At 34.1% G+C, this 23131-nt stretch overlaps 1 protein-coding gene across 18 annotated transcripts in view; it reads left to right on the forward strand.

Annotated features, from left to right (window-relative positions):
• ADGRL3 (adhesion G protein-coupled receptor L3) overlaps positions 1-23131 on the forward strand; it is an 837546-nt gene that overhangs the window by 54843 nt on the left and 759572 nt on the right. Inside the window, exon 2 of one of the 18 annotated variants that reach the window (XM_064367447.1) lies at positions 379-427. The exons of the other annotated variants lie outside the window; for them this stretch is intronic. The gene's annotated coding sequence lies outside the window, so the exon portion shown is untranslated. The remainder of the gene's footprint in view (positions 1-378; positions 428-23131) is intronic. 18 annotated transcript variants of the gene reach the window in all.

Here is a 23131-nt window from a genome sequence, read left to right on the forward strand (position 1 = left end):
TTTGAAATGATTCAGTTGGTCTTCTTATGAAATGGTTTTTGGATTCCTCTTACTAAACATTGGTTTGATTTTATTTCTGTAAAAATTTTTTTTTTCTTCTCCACTGTATGGAGAAGGCAATCATGAGTGATCTTGGCAATTGCCTTGTTAAAACCAGCTGGATGTTGGCAATTGCCTTGTTAAAACCAGACATGTATTGCCAAGCTATACATGTCTGATATGTTCTGAAAGAATAGAATTTACAGTTAGAGATACTATCTTTGATTATTCACTCAGAAGGAGACATGTAAATTATTGTTTCATGTTGTCATGAAGATCTATTAAATACATTTATATTTCACATCAATGTTATGAAGTTCTATTATTATTATTTTACAGAGGGGAAGCCGAGATACAGGAGTGGAAATTACTTGGCCACATCAAACAGGTAGGAAATTAGTCTTAGAAGTTCAACACAGAACTATCACTTTTAACCACTATCCTGTCTGTGTCTCATTATTTTATTTGAAATAACTTATGGTTAGTGTAGCCAGGGTACAATAAATTGTTTCCTAGCACCATACAAATCAATCCCTAATAAGTTGTTATGGAAGCTTTTGTAATAATAGTATAAAGCTCCTCTGTCGATATTTTGAAGAATTTACTGTTCTCCTTTTTCGTAAAGTGAATATGCATGTGTCGGCATCAGTCTGCAGTCTTCTGGCTCCTCCCCAGTCTTTTAAGTTCCTTCAAAGATTACTGCAGTTATTGGATCTACTTTGCAAGTCCTCTCAAAAAATCTGGTTCTTAGTCAAATGGTCTAGGGGACTGAAATACTTTTTCAGTGAATGAGTGCTTCTCAAAACACATTTTTTAACCATTAGCTTCACTTTTCCTTCTGGTAAGTTTTTCTTCTGTTCTTTTCAGTCAGGTGGTCATTCTCTTGACAGAAAATTCTGACACAACATAACAACTGGTTGTTTGGCTGTTTTTAATCATCCTTTTCCTCATCCTTTACCTTTTACACCATTAATCTCAAAATGTATGCTTCTTCTTTCCTTGTTATCTGCATATTTGAGTATTGATTTAAACCGTAGCAGCATTTGTTAGATATTTAGGAATTTTAAAACACATCAGAAACTATCCTTCTGCAAAGCTAACTAGAATTTATGAAAAATCTGAGTTTTTCTGAACTAGTAACAATAATGCAGTAATTATCAATGTTGTTTTTTCTCAATATTAGCCAGTAAAAGGACTTGACATTTTCAAGAACATCATTTAAATCTTTCAAGATAAAGTTTCAGAGATTAGCATCCATTGTTTGTTTATTTATTTTGTGTGAAGAAATGTTATGAGTGAATGAATACCAAATCAAACACAGAAAGCACATTTTTACTTTTGCTTTACCAATGATTCACTTTATGTTAATTTTTACCTTCTATCCAGTATAATCTGGAAATAAAACTGAGTTTATAAACTCTAAGAATGATTGAAGACATACAGAATAAAAATTACATTTTAAAAATGTGGTTAAATTTGCATTGCATTTGACTAACTGTAGTCTCATTTCCTACTTTTATTGATGGAAAATAATCTGTGCTTTTGAAAAACTACATTTAATATTTCCCACAAAAGTGCTAAAAGTTTTTTTTGATTCCCTTTCTTATTTCTTACAATTGAGGTCTTTTAAGCACACACTTAACATAGAAACAGAAAATCAAATTTTAGCATGAATTGAAACATGAAAATTATAACACAATATCTCCCAGCTGAACACAGAAGTATGCTGAAAAATCTTAATGTACATTCCACAAAGCCAATGACAAATCTTGCCCATAGTTCTTAGAGGCAGTTTCATTGTAAAATATATTCCATGATTTTATTTCACCTTCCAATATTTTGAATTCCTCAGGATCAAAATGTGGTATTTCTATTAAATCCGTATTCTCAAGTCTATCACTGACATGTTTGCCCTCCTATGAATATCACTGTAGTCCGTGATAGATCACAATGTCAAGAAACTGATCTTGTTTCAATTTTTAACTCCGTTGGAAGAAGTAAAAAAATCCATTTGCTTCCAAGTTGTGGAGAGAAGAAAAAAGACAATTATTCAAAACAGTAGCTTTAATATAATATTTATTTATGGTTTCTAATTAGTTCTGTTTGTTATTATTTTTAAAACCACAATAATCCTTTGGTAGCAAGTATATGTTGTGTGGGCCAGTGACCTATTTGTTTAAGTCCATAGACAAGATGTGTATTTCTGAATATTAGGGTTCTTTGAACATAGTATTAGACATACTAAATAGGTAGCTTCGGAAGACATTAAATGTATGGTTTGAATGCAGTTTTTAAAGCAAATATAAATATTAAAGTTCAACTCCCCCCAAAACCCAATATGGATGTATTTTGGCAGATATGGTAAGTAACAGTCAAAAGTAAAAATCAAATAAGTTATGATATAATATTAATATGGTATCAGTGATCATCTGTAGTCAGTTTTTACAAACTTATTAAAGTGTATTTCACTTCAGACCATTTTTTTGCTTTATTTTGCTTAATTGAATTAGAGGGGTATGTGTGTGTGCCCCACATTTTAGGAAGGAGGTGCAGCAGTTTGTGTGGAAAATGTGTGTGTGGTCCCAGCTGCCTGATTTTTATCTGAGAGTCAGAAGTGGTGTGTGCGTACATCCGGGTTAGGAGTCCCCAAGGTCTTCCTTTGGCTACTCCCAGCCCCCAACTTCCCCCAGGACTAATATTTTTTAAACCCTAGTGCAAAGGCCTGTCCCCCACAGACTAAATACTGGTTATCACAAGAGATCTTGCTTGCTAGCTCTGAATGGACTCGTGGACCAGGTCCATTGATAAACTGTAGTTGGAGTTCCAGTAATACAGACCTTCTTCTTGTAACAGCAAAGAATCCCCAAATGAGGAGACACTTTGCCCCACAAGTCACCATGGTTTTGGTGCCGATGGTTACTTTCCTTCTGCATTAGAATCCTCTCTATAAACAGCTGTTGCAATATTTAGGACCCACCAGGATCCCCTGGAATTCATAAGCCTGTGGTTTATGTTGCATGATGTAATGTGGCTTATGAAGCCTTTGGTCCAGGAGTCCTCGAGTCAAGTTTTGTTCTGCTCCTCTGGGATGAGGGACCTTGGAAATGTTGCCTCCCTGATTCTTTCCTTTGTAGAAGGACCCTGCAAATAGCATCTGCCTCTCCTGATGGTTTTGTTAACTAAATGACCTAATATCTAGGTGTTTAGGTAAGTTTCAGGCACATACTAAGTGCTCAATTATATTGAATTCAGTGTTGATATAGTCAGTGTATACATTGTATACAATGAAATCAATGAATTATTATTTACACTTCTAAGGTGTTGTCTAACTAGTGGCAGAGGACACCCAGGGTACTGTTCTTTCTCCTTTATAGCCCCTAGAACTATAACATCACGGAGTCTGTAAACAATAGATAAGTTAGATACCTCAGCAGTAATCACTTTTCTCATATACATCACAAAAATAAAATAATAACATTTAGGAAGCATAATTAGATAACATTGCAAATGCAATAAAAATAATCCTTATTTACTTTGCTTCCTTAAATCCCATTATCAAGATAAAAATATACTAATTTGGCCTTTCCTCTATCTTTCCAAAATTTTAAAGTATTTCCAAATTTGCCTCATTAGCTCTATCACTCCAGGGACACTTTTCCATCAGTTGAACTTATCTCAAAAAGAAATCATGATATATGCCAACAAAATAATTCACTAGTGTCTTCCCATCGTCACCATGTCTGATATTTAAGAAATAATGAAAAATGGCATGACAATTTAATAGAAGACCATTACTACTCAATATTGGTCAGTCTTCTTCCAAATTCTAAGCAAACTCAACAAAACAATTTTTCCCACAGCCTAGGGTTTTCAGTTTTATCCTCATAGTATTTATATTGCATGAAGCCTTCCTGAACAGCACATCCATATGCTGACCACTGAAATCACTAGGAAATGTCCTCCTCACCAATGAGGTGTGAGAAAGGAGGAAAGCAGGAGTGTTTACTTTTCACATTTTTTTTTCTGTTACTCTTTTTTTTCCTTCATTTGAACATGTTTATATTCTCAAATATTCACTTTCATTGGAAATCTTTGACATTCTAATGTAATGTGATGCAAATCAATGCAGACTCAAATAGGTTACCAAGATAGAGGCCTGTGACTTATTAGATTTTCTCTTTTCAACAATTTCAAAAATCATTACTTTATGATTCAATTTAGGAAGCATTTGAATAAGTACTTGCTATCTAACACTGTACTAGAGGCTTCAGGGATTCCTCCCAAAATATTAAAATAGTTCTTGCAATCAAGGAACTTCAAATTTCATTGGTGTTTATGAGACGTATAAGATTAAATGTCAAAATATATGATAAACATGCTAGATATTAATACATTCAAGGTCAGAGTTGGGAGAGATCAGAATGATACAGAAGATGGTTTCATTGAATAATAAACCTGTAAATATATGAAACACTTGAAGAGTATTTGAAACCTAATGATGGTTGCTTTATATTACATGGATGAGAGATACAACAGATAAAGACTGAAATGAAGTGTATTCATTTTATCATTACCTTTTACCAGAGTATTTAACCAAGCGCCGTTGACATAAAGAACCAAGAATGTACATCTCTGTCTATTCTTTGCTCTGGGCATCGCCAGATTCCCGAGTTAGTGAATAATGAAATGAATAGAGACTGTATAATGTTGTGCAGTTTCTGCCAGAAATAGAGTGTAACAGTAAGAACAAAGGCTTTGTTGTTAGACAGTGAGGTATTGTTTGTTATTTTTGACATTTACCGCCTTTCTAATATTGGAAAATTTACTTAATACCACTGAGTCTCACTTTCTCTTTTAGGATGGTTGTAAGAATTAAGATAATGAACGAAAAGTGCCTAGCAGAATGCATGCCAGAGAATACACATCAATACATAGAAATTTAACTGTCATTTGAATTAGGAAACTGGTTTAGGAGCTTTGTAATCTTATGAAATAGAATCTTAGTTGCCTTTTTTAAAAAAATTATTTTTTTGAGACAGGGACTCACTCTGTCACCCAGGCTGGAGTGCAGTAGCATCATCTCAGTTCACTGCAACCTTGCTCTCCCGGGCTCAAGTGATCCTCCCAGCTCAGCCTCCCAAGTAGTCGGGACTATGTGTGTGTACCACCACATCCAACTAATTTTTGTATTTTTTGTAGAGACGAGGTCCCACAATATTGTCCAGGCTGGTCTCAAACTCTTGAGCTAAAGAGATCCTCCTGCCTTGGCCTCCCAAAGTACTGGGATTACAGGCATGAGCCAACACACCCGCCATTCTCATTTGCATTAAGAGAAAAATATTAGTTTACCAAGGCATAATCTCAGTCTCCAGGGCTCAAGCTTGATCCTCTCACTTCAGCCTCTTGAGTAGCTAGGACTACAAGCATACACTACCACTCCCAGCTAACTTGATTTTTAGAGAAAATAAGGTCTTGTTATGTTCCCCAGGCTGGTCTCAAACTCTTAGGCTCAAGAGAGCCTCCTGCCTCAGCCACCCAAAGTTCTGGGAGTACAGGCATGAGCCATTGCACCTGGCCCTTCTGTATACTTCAAATCATTTCTCGATTTTTGTGATACTTAATGCAAGGCCTACACATTTCTTTGTTTGTGTGGATTCAATGTAGCATCTGGTGCACATCAAATTCAAGTTTGGTATTTGGAACTTTTTGGAATTTTTTTCCTGAATATTTTTGATGCATTGTTCGTTAAATCCATTGATGTGGAACCCACAGATACAGAGGGCCAACTGTATTTTGAAATCTGCCGGGGTATATACGTGGTGGTGGTAGTAGGATATTTTTCCCATGGAATTTGGCCAACACTATAAATAAGGAATTTTTATTTTTTCAGGAGCTGGTTTACAGGCACAGTGCTGAATAAAAGAGACAAATGATTAAAGAAAGAATTGCAATAAAGTGTGATAGAAAGCATAATATAGTGTTACAATGTAGTCTTTGCGAGGACGTCTAAACCAGCCAGGGAGGTCAAGGAGAGCATCTCCTTTCAAAAGCAGTAATATCTAACTTGAGTTCTGAAAGGTGCTAAGATTAGCCATGCAAAGAGTGAGGATAAAAATATTTGAGGCAGAAAGAAACAATGTATGTGAAGTTCCAAAACTAAGAGAGAATTGTTCTTTTAAACAACTGAGTTTGGCAGGGTTAGAGCTTAGACTTCAAAGGGAGTTAGAGACGTTTGGGAAAGATGAGATTGAAATGTTAAAACAGAGACCAGGGAAGGGTTTAGTAAACTATGTCAAAGGTTTATTTTTGAACACAATTCCATGTTGAAAGTGCTCATCGTGGAATCAAGACTTATCTCTGAGCATCATCTTTGATATGCAGCAGTTATAATAATGATTTTTACATTTTAGCAGTGCCATAGCCGTGTGACACGTGGTATGAACATTCAGCCATCTATGACAATGTAATTATATATTCTTTTTATTATGTATCATATGTATTATTTTGTAGCAAAGCCCTTTGTGAAATTTAGTATGCTGAGTGTCTGATCATAGTAACATTTTCAAAATTAGAAAATAAAGTTAGTTTGGCATGACCTCACTAAAAACCACCCCTTTTCCCTGTAATTGCTAATTCTGTATTTTATCAGTTATGGTTTAACCAGAAAAAAAAAAAAAAATTAAAGTAGCCATTGTGTTATTTCTAGATTTCACTTTTTTTTTTTTTTAAGACGGAGTTTCGCTCTTGTTACCCAGGCTGGAGTGCAATGGCGTGATCTCGGCTCACTGCAACCTCCGCCTCCTGGGTTCAGGCAATTCTCCTGCCTCAGCCTCCTGAGTAGCTGGGATTACAGGCACGCGCCACCGTGCCCAGATAATTTTTTGTATTAGTAGAGACGGGGTTTCACCATGTTGACCAGGATGGTCTCGATCTCTCGACCTCGTGATGCACCCGTCTCGGCTTCCCAAAGTTAGATTTCACTCTTTTTAAAAATATGGACAACGTTTGCTTTAATATTCTCCAGATACTATATTAGCATTCGTCATTCTCGTAGCATTTACTAACCTAAGCTGCTGCTTACCTGGGCCTGTAACCAGAACTTCTCTGGTCTCTTACCAACATTTTCTCTCTTTTGGGCCCTCCTTTTATCCTAATTGTATTTATTTGATCATAGTAATTGTTAAGAACATTTACCTTTATAGAAAAATGAGAAAGAAGATAGGATTTGTGGACTTATGATCCCTCTCTCTAATTTTGTTCTACTTTATAAGATTCTACCAACTTACCAGGGAATCACAGACTCCTTATCTATTTTATTAAATAGTTTGAATTATGTGGAACCGATTCATTATTTTTGTCCTTTGATGTACTACAGCCACGCTGAAAACTGTTAAGGATATATCTTTAAAAATGTTTCTGGACCAGCCACCAGTTTCTCATCTCTGAACTGGTAGTACTGGTGAAGATTTGCAAAATAGCACCCAGAAAATTAGGATTTTTGCATATTTATAAGAGGTTAGATTTTTAAGATAAACATGAAAATTACATATTTGTGACTTCTGAAAACTACTGAATGAAATCTTGATATATTTATTTATTAAGTAGATAACAAATAGCTAAATTATAAAGTTACACAAATGTAATATAATTGCAGAAACAATTCATACTCAAATTTGCTTTTTGCTGTATTATTTCCTGAATATATCTCATTTTGTTAGCATTATTAAGTGCAAATAATTAAACTGAAATTTAGAATATGTAAACTATTTTAATAGAAATTGAGTATTGTGGTAAAGAAACCCCTAATTTTCCCAGAAAAGTAATACTTAAATTCACTTTCACATTTAAAAAAATTGAGCTATTCCTAATGGGGAGAAAACCTGGTAACTGGGGTTTAATGCTTTCAGTATTAGCTGTAATTGAATGTAAATTGTAAAACAGTTGTCTTGCATAGAGTGCATTTGAAAAAATAAGACCCCGAAAAAGTCTCATCTCTTTGACTTTTTAATGTATAATTCTAGTGTTTCATTTTGCAAAAAGCATAAACACTTCTAAAATCATAGTCATTTCAATAGAATGTTTCTGTTTTCCATGAGGTACCAGAAAATGCCTTAAATGTTATGTGACGTGCTGCTAGTCATCTAATGAGGCATTCAGTGCAGTATGATTATGACTCTGTTGCTCAGTCATTTCAAGTTCCGTCCATCAAAATGTGGACACTTGCTTCTCAAATGAATACAAAAAAAGTTTCCAGGACCAGGGAGATATAAGTATTGAAATAGTAAGCAACGTATTTGCCATAAAGTAGAAATGATTGATTGGTCAACAGAAAACGTCATGTCCAGAGCTTCATGGTTGTAGATAAAATAGGCTCTGTTTCAGGAAGGGATTCTGTATCTTCAGACCTATCATCTCAGTAGCTTTCACTGCTTGTTCTTTTGTTTTCCACAAACACAAGTTCCCTTGGCTCTCCAGTAGACTTATAATGTGGTGTACTTACATAAATAACATTGCCACATTTCCCAAAGACTGTTTCAATCCAGCTGTGATTAACATTTTTGGGAAGTAATTCCTATGATAAATTAGAAGCAATTTTAGAGTTATTTGCAATCCTTATATCTTCAGAATGTCAATAAATTTTTAACTAAAAAAATAAAATGAGTTATGTTATTTATCCATTTAGGGTAGATTTTTTTCCCATTCTTTCCGGGTTAATTTTTATTTCCTTTGAAATAAATGGAAATTATTTTGAGATAAGCTTGTTGGTGTCCTTGATTATCTGTGTGGTGTCTGCATGAAAGAGGAAACATGTAGATTTTCAGGAAGTTAATAGTTCAGTGCAATCAGACTGGCCAATAGCAAGAATAACTGCTCCATAAATAATTGTGGTTAGTTTCTAACTTTGATTTTATTCAGTCTAATAACAAGTATTACTCTATAGATAATTGTTGATGGTTGCAGACTCTGATTTCATTCAGTTAAGCTGGTAACCTTTTTAAGAAACTGCTTGGGAGAAAGCCAAGAATTCCAGTGAACTGATTTCTAGGGGAACTGAATTGAAATTGTCTTAGCCTCAAAAATGTTTCATGTAGATCCAGCTGTGTTAATTAACCTTTTCCTTAAACTACCCTCTCTGCAATTAGAACCCAAATGGACAAACATAGCAAAGGACCATGTTATCTAGATTTAAGTTTTGCTCAGAGTGATTTTAAACTTGGAAAACATTAAACATAGGTTTGCAACATATAGTAAGTGTATGAGGGATGCTTCTTCTTTCTAAATCACATCAAAATTCAGATTCCCTCCCTCCCTTTCTTCTTTTTAAAAAATCACCCATGCATGTATTGAACAAGAGTAAAACCAGTGTATATTACACAAAGGTTTGCTTTCTTTGTGTCAGATTATTAATCCATAACGGTAAATATTGTGCTTGGAAGACAGTAGGAAACTTAATCAAACACACTCCTTAACAATAAAGTAGAGAATTGTCATTTATAGTAGTATATTTGACCTATGACAAATACTGCTGGTACTGGGATTCCATTGTTTATCTTTTGTGCTCTACAGAGTGGGAGGGACAAAGAGATACATTGTATTGAAAGTATACAGTATGCTTGGAAAAAAGTGTTTCCTTAAATAAACAAAACCTTTTCAGTTAAGTGTTTCCTTAAATAAACAAAACCTTCCTAAAAGCCAGGAAGGCCAAGGTCGTAGGTCGCAGTAACCATGTATGTCAGTAAAAGGCATCTTGTGTGTTTCATAGTTATAGTTAGTCTTCAAAGTTGTATTGTTGATTACCCAAGTAAGAGGTAAGAAGAGAACATTGGTGGGATTTACTACTTGGAAAAGGTAGAGAAGAAAAAAGGAAAAGTGAGAAGACAAAATTACAGACTCTTCAAAACATGCTTATTTGATGATCAGTAGTAGGTGTTATCTTTGTATACAGAATTTTGGGGCTGATTTTTGTTAATTCTATCAACTTGAGTAATAGTTCTTTATTTCTGAGAAATTAGAATCTACCAAAGATCAGTTTGGAAAAAACCTGTAATTAATACTGGATTTCAGTAAGTGAAGCTTTGTCATTTGCTGATGATCTTTGTTCATCCCATTCACAATTCACAAGATTATTTGTAACGTGGTTTTGATTTACTGACTCTTCCCCTACTCCGTGAGAGCTGCCATATAACTGATGATTCTAGGCTGTCTCTTCTAGGTTTTATATCCGTACCTTGACACCTCGATAGCAACAGTTATTCCCTATATCCCCGGGACAACTAAGCAGAGGAGAGTAGTTAGCTAAAGCGGCTTTGAACAGTGGCAGAAAAACGTGCTGGGAATACCTTATAGTCTAAGCAACCTCTAATCTCTGTGGTATAAAAGCACTATGTAATATGACAAAAAGTATAACATCATGAGTTTTGTTTTAGGAGAAAAAAGTGAGATAATTGGCTGAAATGGGCAAGTTTTGAAATTTACTAGCCTTGAACAATGATGAATAACTAAAAGTGCTGAATCAAACTGGCCTTTGAATTAAAGCAATATAACATACTGAAGAGGTTCATCATTTCCAGCAAGTAGGAGGTCCTGGCACACACAGTAAGATAATGTGAAAAATTAGCTTCAAAATCTATGATTTTTGACCTTCGGTGCAATTCTAACTTAAAGTATAATGATCTTTAATATTTGCATTTTGGAACTTGTCTTTTCTCTGTCCCTTACAAAACCACATACATCAATATCCATAGATATTTGGGGAAAATGATCTATAATTGTGTAAATTTAATTTGCAATTCTGACATACTAACTTTTGAATTTTACATAATTAAATCATTTTATACTTCCAGAATTTTTATACAGGCTGTTATAACTTGATAACAAACTTTTTTATACTTTATAGTCACAACAGTGATTCAATTTTCAGATTGGTTCACTGGGCTTTCTGCTTCATGCCTTCTCTAGCCACCCTGAACCATTATATCCTAAGGGTCTATATTCTAAAGGTTTTCTGACACTGGACTTGGTTCTCCATTTCATGTTATTTCTGGCTTTGGGGCTACTTTGGACAGAGATGTTTTCTAGGCTTTTTCTATGTCTTACTTATCTTCCATCTTTGAATGCATTTAGAGATACTTTGAAAAGATTAAATTGTGCTCAAACATATTTATAAAGCAAAACAAAGAGCTGACTTACATTTGGGGGGACTTTTATAGAGTGGGAGTTATAGACTCTAAGAACATGCTATTCAATTTTAACATCACTTCTATTGAAAAAAGAGATTTATCATATATTACTTTGAGTTACTACATCCTTACTGGATGTTTGTGGACAGAATTTGTAGATAGGAAATGTTCTGCAGTGGGTCCTATATTCAGATTTGTGGATCCCAGTTGGGATTTACAGACTGATATAAAAATATAGGGATACATATTTTATGACATAATTCTGAGTGTCACAATTGTAATTGTGAATTTGATGCTTACTCTTATAGAATGAAAATTGTTTTATAACTAAGGTAAATCTAATCCTTTCAAAAATATTTTATGCTTACAGAAACATCTTTTTGTTCCAAATTATAGTAGTCCAGTAATTAAAGTAAGCCATGGACTAATGTCAGTGCCATTGTTCTTTAATGGTGAAATCATAGGAACTTTACTGTCATAATCATAATTTCATTAATGGAAATATGCTGGATTATTACTAATCAATGAATTTTTGTTTAGTTTTGATTAGTATTTTTCCAAATATTTTAAATTTTCTTCTAGGCATTAGACTTTGTCAAAGTATTGTAATTCTGAGCCTGATAGTAGTTTTCATGTGTTGGATGTCATGTTTAAAACATATTTAAAAGATTTAAGCAGATTCAAAATAAAATAAGTAGCATAACAAAAGCATTTGTAGTCCTAGCTGGAAAATTAAACTTTCATTTCCATTGGAATATATTTATAATAACCTTTTCTAAAAATAAAATAAATGCCTAATGTAATAAATTGCTAGAATGTGGTATTTATGAAGCATCAATCAGCATTTTCTTATTTTTAAGTTAGGTCATAGCTGCAACCTAGCAGGAATAAAAGTCTCTGGTCCCTCCCCTAAGAATGATTCATGTGTGTTAAATAAGAATCACACAGAGAGAATACTTTTAAGCCTACTGTACTGTCATTGATCTCAGAGACTGACTAACTTACAATCACCTTCCTATTTTCCACTACTGTGCTTTATAATCCCTGGATAGTTGAGGAAGCACAGATTGATTCATTTGCACCTATAGTGTCAGTTTTCTCATCTTTCTCTTGATTTTAGCTTTGTTACAAGCCACTATCAACATCACAGCACAGACTAGAATGTATATTTACAGTGAATTGATGTTATGACTACAGTTAATAGTGATGGCTGCCCCATTCCTGATAACACGGTTCAGTAACAAGTAAACAAAAATGCCTTATTTTCTCTTTTCTTACCCCTCTTTCATGTACTGGCATAGAAAAACTGTGAGCCTCTCAATAAAAAGGCAAGCTGTACATGAACATAATCTCTGTATCTATTTCAGAGAAGATACCTGTCTCAAATTGGAGTTAGGGTATGGAGTCTTTTAGTGGACTTCACTTTTTTTTTTATTTTGAAGTTTTGAGCATAACCATATCTACAGAGTTGTGTTGAAAACACTTTTAAAAAATAAAATATCTGAATCAAGCAAATTTTATGGAAGTACAGGAGCATGCTTTCAGTACAAAATCTTGGTGAGGAAAAACTGGTATCTGACTTTAAAATTTATGAATATGTATAATCATCACATTGGCCAATATACATACCACTTTTAAGTGACTCCATGTAAATGTATGACTGTTTTTCTCAAACATGGATTCAAGTCCATAGTGTTTATTTTCCTTTTATTATCCATCTAAATTACTAATGAAAATAATATAATGTATGGGTAACTTGGGGGAGAAATTTCTGTCTCAGTAAGCTAACTAATTGCTTCAGTTCTTTCAAAAATTTTTGCCTATTTTGAAGGGACGAAGTCAAATTTTTGGTGCAAAAGCCACATGCCTAATACTGCCATTTGAAGTAATTGCAGCAGCTTTTTTCCCCCGATTTTATTTTATTCTCTATGTAGATGCAAAATACAAAACTTCATTTCAAGAGGAATAGTTATCTTTTATTTGCTGATTAAGCTAACCAAATATTCATCTTCATATTTTCTGTTTTGTTTTAGCCCAGGGTCTAATAAAAGTTGTATAAGAAGTTCTTGGGCCTCAGCCACTTACTTGAGGTAAATACTGTGGTTTGAGAAACATATTCGTGTAACTTAATTTCCTGAGGAAATGATCTATGAAACATTTAATATCTATTTGCTAGCATACTATTTTAGTGCTAATAACCGACTCCAAAGAGAAAGAAATGACATTCTTTTTCATTTTATTCCAGTGGTGTGTGGCATATTAAAATATGACACATATTTGGGAAAAAATTATGTGAAATTAAATGTTAAACCTTTAATGCATCATTTTATTAATTGAGCAAGATAATTTCTTGAGAAACATTGCTACTAGATTATGGAAAATATATGATCAAGTTGTTAAGATGGCAAAAAACTACATTAATTCTTTAAAACTAGGGACATTTATGTATTTGGAGAGTACTGTTGGGAAAATGAGTAATTTCGTCAACTCATTCATCATTTGCCCTTTATACTTAGAGCTTTAAGAAGAGAATGGTAAGTGATAGTATATCCACTCTTTCTTTGGCATTCAGACAGTAACTTGTTCAATTAAAAATTCTTGTTAGGTCAGACATAATGGATTCTTGTTGTTACTTTAGTATTTATTCAATGAAAGAGATCAATATTTTTGGCCCTAAGGGAGCTGCACTGATAAGAGACTCTGCAGTAAGTCTCTCTGTTCATTATAAACTTTTGGCTGGCAGGTGCAGTGTCTGCTGTATGACCAATTTTAATTAGAACATCAAGGTGGAATGAGAATTCAGACATTCTTTTTTTCTCTTTCTAATAGCTCATATGCTTTTTAATAGCTTTTTACCTTCTCCTTCCTTTTCTCTTGTGTATGCCCTTTTTATAAGGTATTTCTTAAAGGGAATTTGAGAACAATAGGTCTGATTTTGAGATATTTTAACTATTATCCACTTGATCCCATGTGTTTCAAGTTTGAGTAGATTAAATCTGATCATGGTTATATGTGGCCTGGTTGTACCAGATAGGTAGAGAAATAATCATCTTTCATTATCATAGCCACCTTTGCCAAGTTTTAAATGTATCTGTGTTTAGATTTAATGAAATTGTTATGTGATTTTTTTTTTGAAGCACGGCATTAAATAAAGCGATAAAAATCTCTATTTTGCTTTGCTACTTCAAATAGTTTCTAAATATGGCCTAATGCTCTATTTAAATAATAAAGTCATTTGCAGAATAGGCTGTCACATTCAACAAGCTCTAAATTTGGCTAGATCTATTGTTTTACAAATTAAAACAAGGTGCAGGTCTGCCTTCCCCCCAACAAAATCTTAACCAGACTATCACATTTGATCTGCTAGATGATTTATTAACTTGTCATTTAATTCATTTCAGTGAAAGACTTAATTCAGATTATAGATTTGAGAGCTGGCAGAATCCTTTACAAATCATTTAGTTTTGCTCCCTTAAAGAAACTGAGACCAAGAGAAATTAAGTGGCATGCTCAAAGTTACACGTTAAACGGTTGCTAGAGAAACCAGTTCCTCTAACTTAGTTTTCTTTTCAAAATAACATGTCGAAGAGATTTGTTACTATATATAAGAAACAATACTTGTTCTAAATTTATTTATTAATAGATAAACTGATTTGTTTTCAGGCTCCAATTTACTTAGAGTTAAAACATAATCATTTAGACCTGTGGCACATGCAAAATAAGAATCATGTTTAAAGGTCAGAATGCGTAAAGGTTAAGTGTCAGAGGCCCAGAAATAAGAGGTACAGGTTTAAAGCCTAAACCTAAAATTGTAAACTCTGTAAGTGCCAGGATCATGTCTTCTGTGTTTTCATTAAAGGAAACCTTAAATGTCCAAGTACTCACAGAATATTGTTGCCTGAATAATTGAATATTCCAAAGAAGGTGAAAATTGCAGAGAATTTTATATATTACTAACACCAGTATTTCCCACACTGGAATAATACCATTTGTTTACTTTTCAGTTAATACTCTTAATATAAAAAAAATCTGTTTATTTGAAATTAGACATTTCCTGAAACACATATGTGTCTAATCAAAAAGGTCCTAATCATATTAGGAGAGTGGCAATTATAGTCAGTTAGACTTTGCAGGAAAGAAGTATAAAACGCCAAGGCAGAAAATTATTGTTATCAGAAGAAATATATTTATATTATTGTGGCTATTAGGCAGACTAAAAGTAGGAATGACCATGAAATGCAAAATATCCTCACTCCTGCCATTTATAACAGCTAATACAGTGAGAAAGCAAGCATTTCCTTAAATATGGAGTCTAGGGCTTGCCATGCCCAAAACACCTGATTTCCTCTTTATGACGTTACTGATCAATTTTTCATTGTAATCATGTTGAGACTTCATTTTGGAAGACTTGATACTGGTGTTTTCTAAGTAAAAATAAAAAAGGATAATATTCATATGGCACTTTTATACTTTAGAAAACTCTGTCTCGTAATAAACTGAGGAAACCTGTGGTTACAGGAAGGAAAGGTAAACAGTACCAGTTATTGAGAGCCTCATATGCGACAGGAATGTGAGTCACCTTCCCTTAGAATATGGTAAAGAAGATATTAGTGTTCTTTAAAAAGCAAACAAAAACAACAACAACAACAAAAACAGGGAAATCTAGCTATGAAGCAGCAGAATTCAAATCCAGGTCTTCAGAGTTGAAGTCAGGACTTACAGACTCAAGTGACTTCAAGGGCCAAGAAGAAAATATGAAACTGAAATTTATATGTCTTGTAAATCTTTGCTCTTCACAAGTGTATGGCATTGAATGTCTAAGGCCTTGCTCTTCAAGATTTGACAGAAATGAATGTTTTCAAATGTCTCATCTCACATGAGGTGATACCTTTTGGCATTAAGAAATATAACTCCCCTGGAGCTATGTGTGGCTTAGAGTAAGAGTTTTGTTAAGATTTCTTAGTACTTTAGACTTTAAATGAAAAAAAAAATTGCAAAATGAAATCTATCATATGGTACAGAGTGCTTTCATACACACATCAATGTGAAGTAGTGCTTTATGAGATTGATTTTTGTGGCACTGGGCGACAACAACAACAAGTAAATTACTGAAGACTGAGACGGATAAGAAAACAGAGAAGTCTACCCACATTTCTGATCTCTTTGCTGAAGTCCTAGAACTTACTGATTTACAACAGTAAATTCACTGCTTTTGAACTGTTTCAGATTACTCAGAAACAGCATTCATGGCCTGCCCAGAATTAATGTGTAAGACCTTTCTCGGAACCAGGATGGAGGAAGACTTTACTTAACATTGAAAGAGGTGGATATTTAGATGTCATGAACCTCTCTAGGCTTCTCAGAGCTAAATAGTAAAAGGGTTTCCTTTTCATAAATGTTCATTCTCATTATAGAATGAATGGGTGATATATAGTTCCATCTACTTCTAGATGTTTACTGTTCATTTGTATGATGTTTAATACAAAACAAGAGGAAAGAAAATGTAGTTCTTGAACAAAGATCTTTTCAGTGTATGTTAAATTTGACACTAGAGATGAAAATACATTGTTTTTTAAGCGTTTGATTGTGTGAATTCTTTGGGTAGTGGAGTAAGTTCACAGTCAGATCCATGTAATTTGGATATGTGGTTATTATTCAGAATGTCTGATTTCTCTAAGTTGTAGTTTCTTATAAGAGACTAAAACATTTTACTTTATTATGCAGGTGATTTCTTATGTGAAAGCAATGCTCTGTAGTGCTTCTACAGAGTTTACAAAGAATGGTTTCATGATACTGATTTTTAAAGTTTTGTGTTAATTTTTTAAATTTTAATGACAATTTTTTTTTTTTTTGAGACAGAGTTTCGCTCTTGCTGCCCAGCCTGGAGTACAGTGGCGCAATCTTGGCATACTGCGACCTCTATCTCCTGGGTTCAAGTGATTCTCCTGCCTCAGCCTCCCGAGCAGCTGGGATTACAGGCATGGCAAAATTTTTATGACAAAAAATCAGTATGAAGAAGTCATAAATTCTAGGTTTTAAAAATAAGAAGAGAAAATGGGAAATAGAGTAATATCTTAATATTTTTCAAGATAAATAAAATTAATTGGTGAGAATTATATTGCTTTCACTTCTTATATAAATCTAATATCTAATCTGCCGTACATTTTATGTAATGAGGACCATAGGATAGTTTTTACTTTATGAGCACTCATTTTAAATTAAAAAAATAACGTCTTCATGATTTTCATTAATTAGAAAGGCCCTATCCTAACATTTCCTCAGACAGCATGGAATACACTGCTATGGCCTCTGGAAGTACTCTTCAATGTGATGCTAATTAAAACCAACATTGATTCTACTGTTTTATTGACATACATCAAATTTAGAATGAAAAGTAACCTTTGAGTGACTTTAATTGTCAATACTATTAATTTTGATATTTCTGAAGAAATGATCTTCACTGAAAGTAAAATTTACTGAGGTTTTGTGTAATCAAATGCTTATCAAAACACTTCATATTGCTGTATAAAGCATACTCTGCTAAGGTAGTATGTTGAAGATAAGTCAAATCAGCTTTTAGCTGTTGTGTGGTATTCAGGAGAGGTGTAGGATATTGTAACATGGATTCTAGACTCAGAGTGCCTGGATTTGCCTCTGTCATGCTAGCTGTGTGACTTTAGGGAAGTTACCTACATTCTCTACAACTCAGTGTTCTCATCTGTAACGAGGGGTTAATGTTAAAACTTAGTTAGGATTGTTGTAAGGATGGAATGAGAAGTTTTATGTAAATGCCTAATACAATTTCTGGCCTGTTAGTGCTTATTCTTTTTGTTGTTGCTATTGTTTTTAACATAGAGTAAAGGACACATGATGTACTCCTGACCAGATTTGGGTTTACTGTTGTTGGACTTTTGCGTTTTGGCATGGAAAATAATATTTAAATAAGACCACTGTCATCACGCTGGAGCTCTATTTTCGCTAAGTATGGTATTTGAAAGGAATTATACAATATAGCGTCTTTTACCAGCTGGAAGAGGCAAGCCACTGCTGAGATGGCTGGTCCTGGATACGGCGAAATTTGGTCTTCTCAGTGTGACACATTTTCCTTCCTCCACCATGAATGTGCCAATGCACTTAGCCATTTCTGCAGAATTGTACAGATTCTGTACTTGGTGAAAAATATGCTTGCATGGAAAGGCCTTGTGGCATATTTTGTGGCATTGAATTGCTACCATCTGTTTCCTAGCCAATGTTAAAAGAAAAAGAAAAAAAAAAAGAAGTGGCATTAGAAAATGTGTCATTTTGTAAGAGCTACAGTACAATTTTTGTTTACACTCCATTCCCCACCCCCAAATACGTGACATGTAAGAGTGTCTTGAGACACTGTCAGATTTACAGCTGCATAGAATAAAACATTTAGAGTTTATCACAAATACTTTCACTGTTAACTACCACTTCTCCCTATCCCATGGAATTTGTGGTGCAAGTCTTAATTACATTTTATGTTACATACTAATATGTATTTTAATATTTATTTTAAAGATTTTTCTCCCCACAATGCTATCTGTTCCTAGGCATAAAAGAATGGCATTTTAAGAGAATTTGACATAGTAACTATTAACAGCTTGAAAACTAAAAATTCTGACTTTTACAGTAAACACTCTATTGTCTTCCAAAATCCCAGTTATAATAAAGCATGCTAAAGTGCTTTATTATAACTGCAATTGTTATACTACATCTTTATCTTTGTATTAAAAGGTGAATCCATGAACAACATAATAATGAGCAAAAGATTAAGAAACCTTAAAGGGCATATGTAGCAATATCAGAGGAAGAAGCTGCTGTACTTTGAGTAGCTTTGGCAAGAAAAAGTTAGCTAAAGTATAGAAGTCTGAGAAATATTTAATGACAGAGTTCTGGCATGAGAAGTCTTTTTCTACCTTTCATCATGAAGAATCTCTAACAGTTTAATGAGCAAATATAAAAATGATAAATGCTAACATTATATAGAAACCATGGGAGAGACTGCCATCTCCAGTATGAAATTAAGGAGTTACTTTCCAGTTGTATCCCATTAATGGAAGACAAGAAGAGAAGAATATGTTATGAGCTTTAAACCATGTTGGCCCCATTGTTGAAAACATCAAATTGCCCATGACACTGAATTTCCATGAGAGCAGGACTATTTACGCTGTATTCAGCAATTTATACTCCCAGTATCGAGCCCAGAGCTTCTCAGTAAACGTATCAAATTAATAACTATATTTAACAGAATGTGATTTAAAAATAGCATATTTATGGTTAAAAAAATATGTTTATGTATTTTTTTTGGTTATCAGAGACAGTGTGCTGGTCAGTAAAGAAAATCAGATTAGGCCAGATAAATGGAGTGATTTGTGAGGCAGAGGTGGGAGGATTGCTTGAGGCCAGGAGTTCAAGACCAACCTGGGCAACATAGCAAGACCTCGTCTCTACCAAAGGGGAAAAAAAAAACAAAAGCTTGGTATGGTGGTGCATACTTGTTGTCATAGCAACTTGGGAGGCTGAGGTGGGAGGATGGAGCCCAGAAGATCAAGGCTGCAGTGATCATGCCACTGCACTGCACTGCAGCCTGGGTGACAGAACAAGACCCTGTCTTAAAAAAATAATAATAAAATAAAAAACACAAGATGGACACTTTGAAATCTGCTTCTGGCTTTGCCACTAACTTGTTTGTTTACCTTGGGAAAGTCACTTTCTTTTTCTAGGGTTCACTGTTTTTACTTTTAAAGCAGTGGCCCAGAATTGCAACTGAGGGCACTGTTAGCCCTCAGAGTTTATAAAGAGGATGGCGCCAACCTGCTATATTGCCCCCAAACTGCATACTGTTCATACAACGGGAACAAGGTAATTATTCTTAGCTGTCAATGTTGTCTGCTGTGCCATTTAAACCTGTGATTCACTCTTTTGTATTATCAGAGTAACTATCTTTATTACGCTGTTGGTTTATCTGAGGGTAGGGATCCTGCTTTTACAAGTTTGGTGCCCCTCACAGTGCTTTTTAAAACCTGATAAAGCACTTTCTTCAGTAACCACAAAAGGTACCATTTAATGATAGCTAAGTCTCCTAGAGCATCTGACTAGTACTGGTAGCTAAGGGTATTTGCTTTCATTTTCATAGGATGTGCATACATGAATTCATGTCGATAAAGAGTATGCTATCTTATCAACATGTTATCTGAAGATAAAACACCGGGCCTCTGGTTTTTCTGGTTTTCCCTAGAAATCTCAGAGTGTCCTACATAGTCGATCCAGTCTGAAAAGTTTATTTCTCTGTGTTCTTTGAAAATTAGAATTAGATTGCTTTATAGAGAGTATGCACGTTTCAGTTTGGCATAGATGTTGCCACTTGCTATTACTTCTTCTCAACCCACTTGACTCATTTATATAACCTGCCTGGTCCCTGTAGGCCCTTAAGTGTGAACCATGTCTAGACAGATCAAGACTGGGCATTTGGTTACTTACATATCTAAAATAAAAACGATGTCTGTTGGCCTCAGGGGAGACCCTGTTGAATCTATTTATTCTCTTAAAAATAAAAGTAGAAAACAGAATAAAGATTAAAGAAGTAGACATTTGTGACTCAACTTTTATTGTATTACTTTTTCCAAGCATTAGAGCTCAGACTCTGCAGCACAGGCCAAAGAAAGACATTAGGGAAAAGACAATATGCTGGCATCAGAGTTCATGATATAAGGGTGCAGGGCAAAAACAGAAAGACGGGAGAGCTGTTCTGGTGAAATGAAGAGTAAGTACCTGGGTGCAAAGGCTGTTAGACAGAAGAAGTTGATTATCTTACTCTGAAAACCAATCCATTAAATAAAGGTCATGCTGCTGGGGAGGAAGGAATATATTATAGTTTCTTCAACATCTTCAATATGTCGACATCCTCAACAAAGAAGGCTCTTTCCCCATCATTACTCTAGAGCTTCCCTGACAAGCCCCATTAGAGGTATGTCAGCCATAAGTCTGGTTGCTTTTAAGCCATTTATATTTCTGTCTGTATGACTTCTCAGGTTTTTATGTGTAATGGTTGCAGTATAGAGAATATATCTTTTCATTTGTTATATATTTGCCTCCTTTAAACTTAAAGGAACAGCATTCAATGCTGCTATATATGAATTTAGTGAATTTTCACCAGTCATGGTTTTACAGATTTGGATCACATTTATTTTTGTTTTGGCTTTTGGGGCTATAAATTCCTATACTAAATTTTTTAGTGGGATTTCCAGAGATGTGTTTAAGGAATCATTTTGTGTTGTATACATTTTGGAATCCTTGTTGTAGATTTCTGATTCATTTTAGTCAATTAGTAAATAATCTTCATTTTAGTTAGGTTTGTTTATTTTTCATGTTTAGATAGTCTTCTCATTTTGTTTTTTGCAAGCTGGGACTTAAGTAAGAAGACAACTAAAATTTAGAAAGAAAGCTTGCATTTTATTATTTTATAAAAAACTTTAACCATGAATTTTTAGGCATGTCGCTTAACACTCATAGTGTGCTCATCTGTAAAATAGGGATAACACCCCATATTATCAGAGTAGTAGCATAATACCCAATATTAAACAGAACCGATATTGTTGTGAGAATGCAAAAATTAGTGATTAAAATAAATTGGAAACTTTGAAGTGCTGAATAAGCTTAGAATTTTATTTTCTGCTGTATCTATTAGAATGAAACCCCCCAAGTTTTATTAGTTTATTAAAAAAAAGAATGTCTGAACTTTTAGCAAGCGTGTTTTGATTATTTCTGGCTACCTGTGGATGGAGTTTGTAATACAAACATAATATTCCCTCAAATATTACTAGGGCCAGGCAGCTAAGTTCAGCTTCTGACATTGCCACGTAGAGGATGTATAATTTGGGACCAATAAATCATTTATTCTCTTGAGCCTCAAATTTTACACTTTTTGAATGATAATATAAGCCTGACTGAGTTATAAGGACTAGAGCTATGCATGCAATCTTTAGAACAATGCGTGAAGTCCTTCAGTAAATGTTTCATACTGCTTTGTCTTGATGAATGCAGATAACATATAAAGTACCTATAATAGGGCATGACCCAGGTAGAAACACACATTTTCGTTACATTCTCCATTTCTCATTAAACTCGTTTATTTTATTTTATTTATTTATGTCGTATTTACTTATTTAAATACTCTTTTATGGTCAATGTTTAAATACATTTAAATTATTAAAGTAAAGCCAGTGTCTTGGTATAGAGCTGACTAGAATCCAGAATCTAAAATCACAGGGATATATTGGAAAAAAATTCTTGAATAGGCGTCTAAAGATCTTAATTCCAGTTCCAGAGCCACACCTTACCAGCTGTGTTGTTCAGAACAATTTACTTAACCTTCCTGAAATCCTTCTCTTTCATTTATAAAAATAGGATAATGATATCTGTCCTATGTGCCAAAAAGAAACTGTTGTGAGGATCAAATAAATTAGTATGTGTCAAAATGTATGTTAAGCTCTATTGCTTACAATAAATTATAAAAATAAATGCTATTGGTCATATTAGACCTAGCAATGTAAAATTAGGAGTGGCCACTTAAGTAGAGTATAGACAGATTCTCAGACTTGTAGAAGAAACAGTAATGACCTAATCCCATGAGGGAAGCCAGCCAAGAATTTATACCTGCTGGGTAAACCCTCCATTGTAAGGCTTTGTGATTGAGCAGTCAACAATTTCTAAAAGGCTGGTCAGGAAATTAAGAGAACAGATTAAAGTAAAATTGGGTAATGTTTCCCCTGGATCTTTATACTTAAAATTGTTCAACTGAGACACAGCTGATCCTTTCGTTAAAAAATTAAAAAAAAAAAAAAACTATTATAACCAGCTTTGGTGCCTATAAGTTATGGCATGAATCA

Source organism: Aotus nancymaae, unplaced genomic scaffold (assembly GCF_030222135.1).
Source record: "Aotus nancymaae isolate 86718 unplaced genomic scaffold, 86718_ANA_hifiasm-v0.15.2.pri h1tg000006l, whole genome shotgun sequence".
Lineage (NCBI taxonomy): Eukaryota > Metazoa > Chordata > Mammalia > Primates > Aotidae > Aotus > Aotus nancymaae.